Source organism: Trematomus bernacchii, unplaced genomic scaffold, assembly GCF_902827165.1.
Source record: "Trematomus bernacchii unplaced genomic scaffold, fTreBer1.1, whole genome shotgun sequence".
In the NCBI taxonomy this organism is placed as follows: domain Eukaryota; kingdom Metazoa; phylum Chordata; class Actinopteri; order Perciformes; family Nototheniidae; genus Trematomus; species Trematomus bernacchii.
In genome coordinates, this window is record NW_022987658.1 from 207740 (window position 1) to 223978 (window position 16239).

The 16239-nt window shown below is 43.4% G+C and overlaps 1 protein-coding gene across 1 annotated transcript in view; it reads right to left on the reverse strand.

The window, feature by feature from the left end:
- LOC117486823 (E3 ubiquitin-protein ligase TRIM39-like) overlaps positions 1–15926 on the reverse strand; it is a 28773-nt gene extending 12847 nt beyond the window's left edge. The window contains exon 1 of the mRNA XM_034135395.1: positions 15906–15926. The gene's annotated coding sequence lies outside the window, so the exon portion shown is untranslated. The remainder of the gene's footprint in view (positions 1–15905) is intronic.
- Between the last annotated feature and the right edge of the window lie 313 nt (positions 15927–16239).

Genomic DNA, 16239 nt, shown 5'->3' on the forward strand with positions numbered 1-16239 from the left:
GAGGTGGGAGAGAGGTGGGGCTATCGTTATTTTTTCAGGAAATATTCGTATAGAGGTGATTACACGGACTCGGTTGACCCCCCCCAGAGCGCTTTGTTTGCAAATCTATCCACCTTGGGACCCGTTATCGTTTGTGGGGTCCGTTTCTATCGGCCTCGTGTAAATAATAGGGCTATACGCACGCGAAACTATGCAGATACAAGCAGTTTTCTCCTCGTGTAAACGGCGCCTGAAGCTGTTGGGAGGTGTCGTGGGGGATGGTGTCAGGACTGAACTCTTTGTCTTCAAATCTGCAGTAGAACTGATTCAGATCGTTTGCAAGGCGTCGGTCGTTCATGGAAGGGGAGGCTTTTGTCTTGTAGTTTGTGATCTGCCTGAGACCACGCCAGACAGAAGCAGAGTCGTTTGCTGAGAGCTGCTGTTGGAGCTTCTCAGGGTATTGTCGTTTAGCATCTCTCACCGCCTTGCCAAAGACGTACTTCGACTCTCTAAAACGTGCCTTATCGCCACTCCTAAACGCCTCCTCCTTTTGCAATATTAGCTGTTTCAGTTTTGGTGTGAACCAGGGCTTGTTGTTGTTGAAACTCACCCTGGTGCGTGTTGGTACACAGCTGTCCTCGCAGAAGCTGATGTATGACGTCACAGCCTCTGCATATTCATCCAGACTTTGCGTTGCAGTCCTAAACATGTCCCAGTCAGTACAGTCCAAACACGCCTGAAGTTCCTCCTTAGCTTTACTGCTCCACTGCCTGAATGTCCTCACTACAGGTTTACACAGCTTGAGTTTCTGCCTGTATGCAGGAATCAGATGAACCATGGTGTGGTCAGAGTTGCCCAGTGCAGCGCGGGGGACGGCGTGGTAGGCTCCCTTGATGGTGGAATAACAGTGATCCAATATGTCCCCCTGTCTGGTGGGGCATTTAATAAACTGTTTATATTTTGGGAGTTTGTGGCTGAGGTTGCCTTTGTTAAAGTCACCAAGAACAATAACTAGGCAGTCCGGATAAGTCCTCTCCACACACAGTATCTGGTCGGCGAGTGTGCGCTGTGCCTCCTGCACATTCGTATGTGGTGGAATGTACACACCGATCAGTATGAATGAGGAGAACTCTCGGGGGGGAATAAAAGGGTTTGCAGTTGATAATAAAAGTTTCCAGAATGGGAGAACAGTGCTGCAGAATCACTGTCACATCGTTGCACCAGCCAATGTTTGTGTAAAAACATATTCCTCCACCTTTTGATTTGCCAGAGAGCTCCGTGTCACGATCCGCTCTGAGCAGCTGGAAGCCTCCCAGCTGCAGCGCCAAGTCAGGAATCGATCCACACAGCCAGATCCACACAGCCAGATGCAAAATAAACCATCATTCTAAACTGCAGCAAAAGACCGGATCAGCTGGACAACACGCCACAATCAGCTGGAGATTGTCACCACCTGCGCTCACTGAAGACGCCGAGAGCCAAGACTGGGAAAGCGGCCGGGTATGTGCACTGTGCAGCATGAAAAGTGGATTGTATTGGAGACATTAAGCTGTATTGGACAATGGCTTAGTAAATGGATTTAATGCTGCAACGATGTCAGCTGTTTGAAACAGCGCGCTGTCGGCAAACGGAGAAGAGAAAACTAAACTTAAAGTGGACCTATCATGCTATATTTAAATGATATATTGTAGGGCCATACCTATATAAGGTATATTTATACGTTTCTGTTTTCAAAATACCAAACAGATCATGCATTTTAGCCATGCCTCATTTCGCTCTATGTGCTGTTTGCTGTCTACGGGTCTGATTCTGCTGACCACGCCCCCCTGCAGGAGAGGGGAGCCGTGCTCTGATCAGCTGCTGGGCTGTCAGAAGAGGGGGAGAAAAAGAGATCTCCGTCCTCCGTGTTTTATTATATAGAGTCGTTATTCATTTGTTTTAAAGCTCAATAAATAACAAAGAAGACCTTTGACCGGCACTTTTCTAATTTTGTCCGGAAGAATTAAACTTTAACGGACATCTTGACCGGCGAAAGAAACTGAAACTGAAACTGTGCCGCACGGTCCCCTCGTTCCTTGGAAGAGGCGGAGAGGTGGGTGTTTGTCATCTGCTGGTGGACTAACCGGAGAGAATTACAGTGCTTGCCTCGACGGGGAGGGATTGCATTGAATTAAAGCAGCGGGAGCAAACGCTTGCCTCGGGGAGGGAGAAAAAAAGCCACAGCGGAGAATAAACAGAAGGGTAACCATGGTAACTATGGGCGGGAAGTCTTCTTCGCTGCTTTTGTGGCAGACTACAGCGCCACTTACAGGCCTGGCATATGTACTACAGCGTCTCCAGCGCTTTCGAGCGGCAATGGCCGGCCGTGGTCCAACCCCACATTCCCCTGATAGGTGGAGAGTTGGCCCAATAGCCGTAGCGCCACCGTCCTGACGTCAGGACAGTGTTCAAATCTGGATCAGTTTTTATCAGATCCGTTGCAGCCCCTTTTTTAGAGATTTGGGTATGGAGGAAAATAGAGAGGGTTGTGTTTTCTGACACTTGGTGAGTTCCCTGGAACACCGGGGACACATATTCATGTAGAAAAGACGTACAAAAGTGCATTTTGCATGATAGGTCCCCTTTAAAGGAACAGTGAACATTAATCATGTCTGTGAAATCTGACGTCACGTCACGTCACAAGATGGCGCTGTTGGACTGCAATCTGTGAGAGAAAAAAGGGTTACCACTCACACTGCCAAAGGATTGGAATTGGAATTGTAAACTGTCAAAAGGCAAGAAACTTCAGCTACAGACAAGTAAAGAAGTTAATGGAAAGACTGAAAGAGCTTATGAACTATAAAGACAATGCAAAGGAAATACAGTTACAATTGGTTGACTTTATGAAGTTGTGTGATGAATTAAAATAAATTCATAAATCATTTACCAACCTTCAACTGCCTGAAGAAGAAATGGAAAGGCAAAGGCAGTGGCTGAAAGGAAAGATGCAAATATTTGATGGATTTATGCAAGATGTAAATGTGTGGTTATCGGAGGGTGGACAGTCAATCACACACTCTATTGTGGGAAGTGCCATACAACAAAGTGTCAGCTCAGATAGTATCAGACCTGATGACAGCGTTTCAAAGACATCATACCCTCAGTCAAAACACAAAACTGGTTCATCACATGCATCTTCAACCTCTTCTGCTCGAATTAAAGCCCAGGCGCACAGGGCGGCTTTAATCGAAAGGGCTGCAGCACTGGATATTCAACATGAGCTTGATGTACAAGGGGAGCAGTTGAAACACCAGAAACAACAAGAACAGCTGAAACGAAAGAAGAAGCAATTGGAAGTAAAGGCTGAACTGGCAGAAGCCAATGCCAGGCTAAACGTGCTCAGCATGGGATCAAGAAACACCTCCAGAGTATCAGATGGGATGAACTCTGACCTCAGAACAACTACAGCAAGATTCAATCCAGATGCAACTGAATTCTCAAGCACACACCTCTATGTCCGGACAAAGTATACAGACACATGTGCAGGGACATGTTAACATCACACCACCTGTAATCAACTATGGTAATCAAGGTGACATCTATAACCTAATCCTGAGGCAAAATGACATCACTGCTATGCTGGCTCAACAACATCTTACTTCTACTTTACCACCAAGACACATTCCTGTTTATGATGGTGACCCATTGCAGTTTGAAGCCTTCATCCGTGCATTTGAAAGAGGAGTAGAAAGAAAGGCTGATGATGAAAGTGACTGCCTGCATTACCTAGAGCAATACACCAGAGGACAACCAAAGGACCCATTTCCCAAGATGGCGGCAGGCAGTTCTGGCGCAGTGGCAGCAATCTATCTCTGCATGATTGTCCTACATCTCAAACCTCTGTGTAGCTACACCACTCATCTTGCCCCCATGGTAAAACAACATGTTGAGGAGACATTGTCTGCACCAGCAACATCGTTGAATATCAAGCACTTCGGCCATGGTCGGCATATTATCTACAGTTCACTCATCTGGCACTCCTGGCAGACTCTCTCAAACAAAAAAAAGGGTTTAAAACGAAAAGAGGAGAATATTGGGCTATTGGCTCTGCTGTGTCTATTGCTCTCGGGAGATATCCACCTGTGTCCGGGTTCCGGCGTCGTTTCCATCAACCTGACGGCTGGCGGCCCAGCCGCTGAGCTCCACACGCCATCAGTCGGCTTCCGAAGAGGCTGGCTAGCCGAGCAGCTAGCACAACCGGCGGGTCTCTGCGGTCTCGCGCCGACGGCTGCCGGCCTAGCAGCGGAGATCCACACACCGCCGGCTGGCTTCAGAGGAGGACGGATAGCTTCCACACCACCGGAGAACTACGGATCCGCACCGAGGGCTAGCGGCGGAGATTCTTGCACCACCGGACACCACCGGACTGGCTTCAGAAGAAGCCGGCTAGCTGAACAGCTAGATCTGCCGGCGGGTCTCGGTGGTCTCGCGCTGACGGCTGCTGGCCTAACACCATCAGAGGACTGCAGCGCCTATGGCTCCGCGCCGATGGCTAGCAGCCTAGCGGCAGAGATCCATAAAACACCAGCTAGCTTTGACTGCTCCACTGTCAACAACGGCACTGAGGTAAAGCCTAGAAATCCTGTGTTCAAAAAACACCGTTGCACAAAAATGTTTCAAACAGTGAATCAAGCTAAAATAGTGTGGGATCCTCAGTGCAAGCCGAAGGGACTATTCAGTGGACATTTAAATTTCCGCAGCATCTGCAATAAACATGAACGACTAGAACATCTCCTCCTTGAGTCCAATATTGACTGTTTGGGAATATCTGAATCTTGGCTAAAACATTCGTCACCATCCACTCTTGTATCTATGTCAGGATATAATGTGTTTAGGAAGGACAGACTGAAGTGAAAAGGAGGGGGTGTGTTGCTTTATGTGAGGGATACCATTACTTGTAGGGAGATTGCACTCCCAGCTAATATTGAGTTTGATTGTGTTGGTGTGGAAATCACACTATCTGAGGAAATGTCCCTCACCATGATTTGCCTGTATTGACAACCCACCGCTAAGGTGGATTTCTATGACCATGTAAAACTCCTGCTGAATTCCTGTGACTCCAACAAAGAGCTAATTATTGTAGGAGACTTTAATATCAACTGGAATGACAAACAAAATAGAAAAAGCTTAAAACGGATCACGGATAAACACAACTTAATACAACTAATGGATCAACCGACTAGAATAACAAAAACCTCCAAGACTATGATAGATTTATTATTTACAAACAAAGCTGACAGAATAGTTAAAACCTACAACTTCCTGACTGGTCTTTCTGACCATAATCTTGTTCTTTTTGCCAGGAAACTCACAAAAAAAAAAGGTTCATGGCCACACCTAAAACCCCTGCCTTGGGTTCACGCTTCATCCCCAAAAACCTGCAACAACGTTTTATGGAGGCAGTGCAAATTATTAATTGGGGGGACACTCTGTCCTCTGAAGACATTGGTGAAAACAGTAATCTGTTTATATTTAAAATTAATGATGCAATGTCTTCCTTCTCAAGGAGAGGGTCAGTTAGGGACAGGAAGGAACATAATCTTCCCTGGCTGAATCTACAGTGCAGGAATCTCATGAAATCCAGAGACCAACTACTAAAGCAGAGCTTGAAATCCGGACTATCTACCCGACTGTGGATACACACCCAGTTTTTGACCTGGAGGAAATCACAGAGGTGGAGGTAAAAAATATAATCTTAGGGTTAAAAGGTTCTAAGGCTAGGGATGCAGATGATTTAGACACCAACTTTATAAAGTCAAATATTGACGGTCTAATAAAACCAATTACTATGCTAGTAAATCAATCTATCAGCACGAGGGAAGTTCCATCGTCCTGGAAGGTGGCCACGGTGACACCGATCTTTAAATCTGGGGATAAGGCAATGATGTCCAACTACAGACCAATCGGCATCCTCCCCTGTGTCTCTAAGGTAGCTGAGAATGGGTGTCAAAACTAATCACCAAACATTTAGATAAAGGTTTCGCTCCACTCAACCCAATGCAGTTTGGTTTTCGTGCTCACCACTCCACTGAGACAGCTAACTGTGTCTTTGTGAAAAAGGTTAAATGTATGTTGGACACAAGCCCATATGTAGGTCAGAGTTCCCGTTAGAATATTTTTTCGCCGGTCAAAATGTCCGTTAAAGTTGAAATCTTCCGGACAAAAGTAGAAAAGTGCCGGTCAAAGGTCTTCTTTGTTATTTATTGAGCTTTAAAACAAATTGATATAATTCGATATTAAACAAACTAATTATAGTAGATTAACTACATTATTCAAAAGTTTACAGTAATTTACAATAACACGGGAATAAAAAACGGAGTGCTCTCTCTCTCTCCTGACAGCCCGCCAATATCATGCAGCTCGCGGATCAGTAAGGACCCGACAGTAAAACTAAACATATCTATAACTAGTTTAGGTAGTTTGAGAGGTAATTAAAATAGCTACGTGTGATATTCTAACCTGAAGTGTGTGTTTTGTTCCGCTCACCGCTGCAGGTGATCATGCAGAGCTGCATGTCGACTCGTCAGCAGCAGCTGATCTCTCTCTCCCGTCAGATTAGACTTCACTCGCGTTTATGTCCATATCGATCAGATCTAGCTAATGATATGACTACCTGCTTATTAAAAGACACCTAAACAATAAGCGTCGCTATGCAACCGGGTGAGGCCGCAAAGTATATCGCAGCAGCATTATGCATTTGTTTACATGCCCACCGGAACCCCGAGGCATTACCAACAGATCAACGCACAATCAACCCATACAGGACACTCTTTCTCCACATTAAGTGTTAGACATTAGAATTGACTATTCTTGTCTCTCACATAAGTGGCGCAACTGAAGCGGTATTGCGCTAAAGGGGAAATTATTTTGACCGGACATTTTCACCGGAGAGATTTAGATTTGCCGGTCTTCAGCATATTTTACCGGTCATAGTCCGGTAATTACCGGCTAACGGGAACTCTGATGTAGGTGCTGTCTTCCTTGATCTCAGGAAGGCTTTTGACACTGTTGACCACCAAGTGCTCCTTACAAAGCTGACGTATTTCAATTTTTCGGCAGATTCAATACAGTGGGTTGAGTCTTACTTATCGAACAGAAAACAGTGTGTTTTGGTCAACGGTACCAAATCCCCCTACCTTGTGAACCCTGTTGGGGTTCCACAAGGTTCCATTCTTGGACCATTACTGTTTTCTTAATTAATTAATTAATGTTTAAGCATACATTTGTACATTGAAATCAGGACATACATTAGGTATGTCCTGATTTGAATGTACAAATGTATGCTTAAACACTCCACCATCGTTCCTGTCCCCAAAAAGACAATCATCACCTGCCCCAACGACTACCGCCCAGTAGCACTCACCTCCACCATAATGAAGTGCTTTGAGCGGTTAGTCAAATCATTCATCACCTCCTCCCTCCCTGACTCTCTGGACCCCCTGCAGTTTGCCTACAGAGCAAACAGGTCCACAGACGACGCCATAGCCCTCACCCTCCACACTGCCCTCTCACACCTGGACCCGAAGAACAGGAACACACATGTGAGAATGCTGTTTATTGACTACAGTTCAGCATTCAATACCATTGTGCCCTCCAAGCTGGCCATCAAGCTCAGAGACCTCGGGCTCAACAGCGCCCTCTGTGACTGGATCCTGAACTTCCTGACGGGCAGACCCCAGGCAGTGCGGGTGGGAAACATCACATCCTCCACCCTGATTCTAAACACCGGTGCCCCTCAAGGCTGCGTGCTCAGCCCTCTCCTCTACTCCCTGTTCACCCACGACTGCGTGGCCACACACAGCTCCAACACCATCGTGAAGTTTGCTGATGACACGACAGTCATCGGCCAGATCACAGACGATGACGAGACGGCGTACAGAGAGGAGGTCGAAAACCTGACATCTTGGTGCCAGGATAACAACCTCCATCTCAACATCAGCAAAACAAAGGAGCTGATTGTGGATTACAGGAAGCAGCAGGGAGAGGGACACGCCCCCATCGCCATCAATGGGACTACGGTGGAGAGAGTCAAAAGCTTCAGGTTTCTTGGGGTCCACATCACTGAGGACCTGACATGGTCTCTTCACACCACCACCATCACCAAGAAAGCTCGACAGCGGCTCTTCTTCCTCCGCAGGTTGAGGAGGTTCAAAATGGATTCCAGGATACTCTGCAACTTCTACAGGTGCACGATAGAGAGTATCCTCACTGGCAGCATGGCGGCCTGGTACGGCAGCTGCACCGACCTCGATCGTAAGGCTTTACAGAGGGTGGTGAAAACTGCACAGCACATCACCAGGACGGAGCTGCCATCCATGGAGGACCTTTACTCCCAGCGGCTCAGGAAGAAATCACTACGGATTATCAAAGACCCCCATCACCCCAGCCACAAACTGTTCTTTCTGTTGCCGTCTGGCAGACGTTACCGCAGCATCCTGGCAAGGACAAGAAGATTCGGAGACAGTTTCTTCCCGCGGGCAGTGAGACTGTTAAAAAATTGAACTGTTAAAACAACATCAAACATTCATCTGCTACTCAGTAGTATGTATCTAATACCTAATATATATCATTCCAATAACTTGTATATAGACTCTATTGCACTATTCCACATCATAACTTTATTTCATTTTATAACTATTATTATTTTTGTATTGCTCTTATTGTTATTATGTTATTATGTTGCATTATTGGAGAAGCCTGTGACATAAGATTTTCAACTACATAATTACTCTGTAACTATGTCAGATTGACAATAAAGAACCTTGAACCTTGAACCTTGAGATGATGTGGTCATCTTTGTACACGTGAAAAATACTGAAATGATCTCATCCTGTCTCTCAAATAATTTGGACAAGGTTCAACACTGGCTGAACAACATTTGCTTACAGTTAAATGCAAAAAAAACAGTATGCATGATGTTCAGTAAACGACCAGTCAAAATTGAAGGATCCAATGTGTTTTTAAACGGAGCAGAATTAGAACTAGTGTCCCACTTCAAGTATCTTGGAGTTATACTGGACTCAAACTTCACTTTTAAGAAACATATCAAGAAAGTATCCAATACCAAAACAAATTAGAACTTTCTTAACTCTCAGTGCTGCAAAGTCATACCTCCACTGTATGATTCTATCCCACATTGAATACTGTTTTACAAACTGGTCGTTTGCTTGTGCCACAAACCTGAAACCCATAGAACAGCTGTACAAGAGAGCTATCAAGGTGTTTGACAGAAAGCCTAATTCATACCACCACTGTACCATCCTGGAGAAACACAATTTCTTGAGTTTTGACAATTTTAAGTCTTTTAAAAGTATGTGTTTTATTTATAAATGTTTACATGGACTGCCCCCCCTCCCTAGGGGAATTCATCCACAAAAAACACACTGGACGCTGCACTAGGTCAGAAACCAGAGGAGACTGTGAAGTCCACCGTAGACAGACCACTTTCTGTCAAAATGTCCTCTCAATTAAGGGCAGCTCTTTGTGGAATAGCCTCCCAACTGAGATACGGGATTGTCCCACTTTGAACAGTTTTAAAGGTCAACTAAAAGAATGGTTGAGAAACAAACAAACGTGCAATCACCGCTAAATGCCCTTTAACACAGGGGCATCTCCTCTTGCACTTGATGTAGCTCTTTTATCTTCTCTTGCACTTTATATGTCGTAGCTGCTACATTGTACTGCCATGCGGTAAATGCTTATATGCCGCTCATGCTCTTTCTGCATATCATGTATTTATTTTGCTATGTATATAAATGTCATGTTCTTAAATGTTGTATGTGAGGGACTACGGATGGAAACTAGCTCAAAGCTCAAATCCGGCATGTTTACGTTTTTAAAGCATTATTTGTTTTAAATGTTTATCAATGTGCACTGTCCCTCTTCAAATAAACGATTAAATGAAATGAAAATAAATGACCTAGTGCGCAGCTGCCAACATCTGCCTCCAGCTCAAGGCTATCCAAGGGCAAAACAGCTGCTTAAAGAGCACTTTGGTAATGAGCACAAGATTGCAACTGCATACATGAACAAAGCATTTACCTGGACATTAATCAAAACAGAAGATGTGAAAGCACTGCAAGCCTTCTCCCTGTTCTTGAGAGGTTGTTGCAATGCAATGGAACATCTTACCTATATGGATGAAATGAATGTAGTTTCAAACATGAAAAGCATACTTCAAAAACTACCCTACAAATTCAGAGACAAGTGGAGGAATAGAGCATGTCAGCTACAGGAAGAGCGTGGGCATCGAGCTACATTTCCTGACCTTGTCGACTTCATAGAGAGGCAAGTGAAGATACTGTCAGATCCTCTGTTTGGAAACATCCAAGATGATAAACCATCTACAACTGTCAAAACCTCTACCTTCTCAAGGGAAAAATCAAGCCTAAGAGGAAGTAGTTTTGCAATAACTGTTACCTGCCCAAGAACACCAGTGCTACAAGACGCAACAACAAATGGACTGAAGATACCTGCATCAACCACCAAATCCCTACATTTGTGTTTGTTCTGCAGTAGAAGTGATCACTCATTGGAGCAGTGTCCACACATCCTGAAGAAAACGCACAGAGAAAGAATTGACTTCTTGAGGGAAAGGGGAGCCTGTTTTGGATGCCTAAAAATAGGACACATGAGCAAACACTGCCACAGTCGTTTGACATGTTATGTGTGCAATCAAAGTCATCCTGAAGTACTCCACATTGAACAAAAAGGCAAACGAGAGGAAGCAGAACACACAGAACAGAATGGGAAACCAATGGAAAGTAATAGTGTTGTCTCACCTCATACATGTGGGCACATTGGGGCCGGTGATGAAAACTCCATCTTCTCCATTGTACCAGTACAAGTAAAGAGCCACAAAGGGGACAAAGTGTTACAAACGTATGCATTTCTGGACCATGGAAGTTCATCTACCTTTTGCACAGAAAGTTTAATGAGGAGGCTAAACCTTACAGGACTAGGGTTGGGTATCGTTTGAATTTCCACGATTCTGATTCTACTTTTCGATTCCGGTTCTCAATTCCGATTCTTTGAGGGGCAGGGTAAAAAAATGATACATGCTTCTTCCACCAAAAAAAATTACATTTATTCGAGAAACCTTTACACAGGTTAGTTTACAGTAATATTCACATTAATCAGTCTGTTTATATTCACTGCTATGTAACTGTAACTTGAGAACCACTGAAGCTACAACAGTGCAACTTTTAAAGGAAACCCCCCCCCCCCATCTGGTGCACTTTAAGCAGAATTACTAGAGACTAGATCTAGGGGGTACAACTCTAAACACCCATATGAAAAAGATCGGTTTACATTTCAATAATCAAATAAGTATGTGAACATAACCAATAACCCATAGCCAATAACAAATAAATGTAACGTATTTTATTTTTGTTGTTCATTCATATCTTATTTTACTTTTTTATTTATGCATATTTTTTTATCTCTCCAGTTTTAAACGATATGTCTGGTTTACTGTCCTATAGTATACATTGGAATGATTTCAAACCTGTTTTAACCCAATAATTATAAAGGAGTGCCTTGGAAATATGTGTTTACATAAATTGTGATCAAAACGTTTGAGACCCACGGAGATAACTTAGACTAAAGTGAACTATCTAAACCCTCAGAGTCCTTTACCTCACTGAGCTGTAGTTATCAGCCTCTCAGTCTGACAGGAGAGCTCTCCTCCACATCATTGTAGAAACATCTTCTTCTTATATCCATTAGAGCAGCTAGCACCAGATTCTAATAACAACAGCGCCGGTACCGGTGCGCTCTTCTCGCTCTCCCTCGCTCGCTCCCACGCTCTCACTTTGGCTGTGAGCGGCGGGTGCCAGATAAGCCAACATCCCCCATTTTCATCACTTACAGCGCCCATCGTACAGGGCAAATGAAAAGTGTAACCGGGATGAAAAGGGTGTTACATTTACTTAATTATGAATGTTGTTACATCAAGGCCGAAAATTAGTATGAGCACCAACGGTCAAAAATGTTGTTGTCCCTCCCAGAGCTGTCAGCGCAGCGCCTCCCCAGAACTGGCGCCCTAGGCGAACATCTATAACGCCAGTGCGACGGGCCGGCCCTGGTCCCAGGTTACGCTGTAGGAAGTGTAGGTACAACACTACATTTCCCGCCCCGCCGCAGTAGGCTACGGAGAGCGGCGAGAAACATTTCCTCAGGCATTGAAAAGCGGAACCGAAATTCACATTCCTAAATGATGCCGTTGGAATCGAAATGTTGGAACCGGTTCTCGGTACCCAACCCTATACAGGACAAAGGACTAACATTCTCCTAAAGACAATGAATCAGGAGACAATTGTGTCTAGTCGTCATATCTCAGGTTTGGAAATATCGAGTCTGGACGAAAACAATTTCCTTCAACTATCCGATGTCTTCACACATAAGACCATGCCTGTTTCCAAGCACAATATTCCTCTACAAGAAGATGTGGAAAAATGGCCTTACTTAAAGGACATCAAAATTAATGAAATTGCTTCTGGCATTGACCTACTCATTGGGACAAATTCTCCTAAGGTATTGGAACCTTGGGAGCTGATCAATAGCCAAGGAGAAGGACCGTACGCTGTAAAGACCCTACTGGGGTGGGTCATATATGGTCTCCTAAAAGGAAGCAACGACAGCAGAGATGCTAATGGCCACCCTGCTGCTGCTGTCAATCGGATATCCATTGTACACCTAGAGAAGCTATTGGTCAAACAATACAATCATGATTTCAATGAAAATACAAGCAAGGAAACAGAGGAAATGTCCAGAGAAGACAAACAATTCAAAATCGAGGAGTCCAGAGGACAGGGAACCCCGAAGAACGCACTCTCTGAGGCCGTGTTGGCAAAGCGAGCAAAACGAAAGATAGAACGGGAGCGCAAGAAGAGGAAGAGGAAAGAGTTCATCCTGAAGAAGAAACTGGCTGAAGAGAATAGCCAAGAAGCAGCAGTGGAGATCAAGAAAGAACCTGCCCCCGCTGCGAACAAAAGAGATGTAACGGCACTCGTCTTCAACAAGGTGGAGACGGTGGAGGAGGAGTACGTGGACAATATACAGAAGAAGAAGCAGAGCGTGAAGGGCCAGATAACTCCCCTGCTCGGGAAAACTACAAGCAGCTGCTTGGCCGCGTCCAGCCTCAAAAAACAAAAGTGAGCGAGCTGAGGGAAAAGGACAAGGCCAAAGAAATGGAGAACAAGATCAAGTGGACCAACGTGCTCTACAAGGCCGAAGGACTCAAAATAAAAGGACAGCAAAGACTGATGACCCTTAAAATAAGGGAAAAGAAAATAAACTGAAAAAAAGTATTAATAATTAAATACCAACACATAGAACACACCATTTGTATTTTACATAGCTCCTTTATTATTTATTGGCAATTGTTTTTGTTTTCATACTAAAGCCAATTAGGGGCCGGTGTGTAGGAGCCATTTAGGGGTGTTGTTATGTCAGTTTACTTTATTTATATTTATACTACAATACTATTTTGAACACTTGGTGGCGGGGTTTAGCTGCACCGGGTGTATAAAAGCAGTCACAGGTGACAGGAAATGACGTGGACACAGGAGGAAGAGCATACCGATTCCACCAGCAAGAACAGAACGGCACCAGCCCAGCAGATGCTTATACCACAATCATTGACACAGTGTAATAAACCCTTGGTATGAAAATGCAAAATAAACCATCATTCTAAACTGCAGCAAAAGACCGGAAATACATCTGTTCGTGTCTGCGTCCGGATCACTCTAAAAACCTCCTGTGAAAGTAATGGCAAATATATAGGACATTGGAACATGGAAATTGCCATTACAGGGACCATTGTACTGCATGACCTACCAGACCTCTCTACTGCCTTTGCATACCTCTTTGACCTACTTTATGCAATGAACATTGATTATCCAAAGGAGATGAGGTATACCTTTGAAGCCATTTAGACTATCTTTTACGAGCTTGGCTCTCGATGCTCGCAGCGCATAAGGTCTCGGAAAACAAAGCTTTTGCTGTGAATGTTAATGGGGAAGACAGACATGACTTTAACCTATGTTTCGCCTGTTCTAGTGCATTTCATTTAATCGTTTATTTGGCAGGGACAATGCACGGTAATGAACACTTAAAACATTTAAATGTATCAAGCGTAACAGTGCCGGATTTAGCTTTGAGCTAATTTCCATCCGCAGTTCCTCACATAAAATATTTAAGAAAATTACATTTTACAAACATAGCAAAAACAAAATACATGATATGCAAAAAGTGCAAAAGAGCAAGAGCAGCATACACGAGTATTTATGACATGGTAATGCAATATAGCAGCTACGACATATAAAGTGCAAGAGAGGATACAAGAGCTACACAATTGTGGTTAGTGCTCATGTAAAACCTGCTCTTATTCTTAAATTCTTTGATTGTGATGTGCTGAAGAGGCTGAGGCCTGATTTATCACAGTGATGTCAGGTGTGTGAATCCTATTTTGACCTGATGGATAAAAGCAGAAGCAGAAACCATCCTCAGAATCTGTGTTCAAAGGCCATCATCATTTTCTGTTTAAAGCAGCTTTGCTAGATGTTTATTATGTCAAGAAATGTCCTTAACTTGTGTTATGTTGCAAAACGTGCATTTTTTCAAATCCATATCTTCAACATGTGAAGAATGCATGTTATCAACATCTATCAAAGCTGCTTTAAACAGAAAATGATGATGGCATGGGGTCTGCGAGACACAGAGGAACTCATCCTGAGCACACACACTCACAGCCAGGTGTGTGTGTGTGTGTGTGTGTGTGTGTGTGGAAATCCGTTACATCACTGTACTCGGGAAGTAAACAATGGAAAATGAGAAATCTCCAACGAGGCGTTCTGGGGCAGCATAGACAGGTCTTATCTGAGTTTTACTCGCTACAGGGTGTACTTTGAGGGTTTGTGACTCTGCAGACCGTTTACATGCAGAAAACGCTACATAACACACAAGGGGACGGGTAATAACCGGAAAAGCATGACATGGGACCTTTAAAAGAGAGAATGTTTTGTGTGAATGTTTTGTGTGCTAAAGTGGACAAAAGATGTACAAAATGTTCATATAATTGAATTAAATCGTAATAATTAACTGAATAAATAATGGCTCTTTTTTTGTTTGTTCATTTTAGTTCATTTTCAATGTCTGACATTGATGTTGATTGAAATCTTCAGCGTGACAATGTCTCAATGTTGATTCAAAGACTTTTTGCTATCTGATAATAACATTGTTTCAATGTATAATGCAACTCATAATATAGTTGAATCAATGTTGTTGCAATTCTACATTCTTTCAATGTTTATCATATCGTAATTAAATCAAGGTTGATTCATTGTTGGGATTGATTGAAAATTCAATGTTCTTTCAATGCTAATCAAAGCGAGCACATTCACTGTTTTTTCAATGTCTGACTTCAATGTTGATTTCAATCTTCAGCGTGACCATATCTCAATGTTGATTCAATGACTTTTTGCTATCTGGGTAGCCTGCAGTATACAAAGTCATTCAAACTAGCTGCACCTTTACCAGCTTTGATAACACTTTATATATAAATATTATATAAAGTTAAATGTTTACCTTGTTTTGGTTGAATTTAGCTGTGTCTTTTTCGTTGTACACACGTGACTTAAATTTCAAATATACTACACAAGCACGTGTTCACAATGCACAATTACTATCATTATTTTAAAAGAAGGTTTCACATTTAACTTTAAATAAATAATGCTCACAATTCAGACCAGTAGACCCGAAGCAAACAGAGGAACGTTTCTTTGACTTTCAAAATAAAACGCTTCTCGTATTTCCTGTTTCCTCTCCTCGTGTTTTTAGTTTAGTTTTAAAGTCATTTTTCCCCGGATGAAGCGTTGAACACTCACCTGAGAGTCCGAGGCTGCTGCTGGTTCTCCGGGGATCTTGCTGTCCTCCTCCACTCCGCGGTCAGTGCTCCTGCTCCGGCTGTGTGTGTGAAATATACCCTGTGCTCCTCCTCTTTAAATATCGTGGAACCTCTGTGTTCACGTGATCAAATCTCGTTCTGTGTGCTGCGTTCAGGAACACTGGTTTTTCTTAATTTTTCTTTTATTGTTGTTTATTTATTTTAATGTTGTTGATGAATCACGTCGTCACATTCTTTTTTTGCATAACTGAGTTTTTATTTATTTCTCAAACTCTTATTTCATCTTGATTCTGAAGAAGTTGTTTGATATGGTG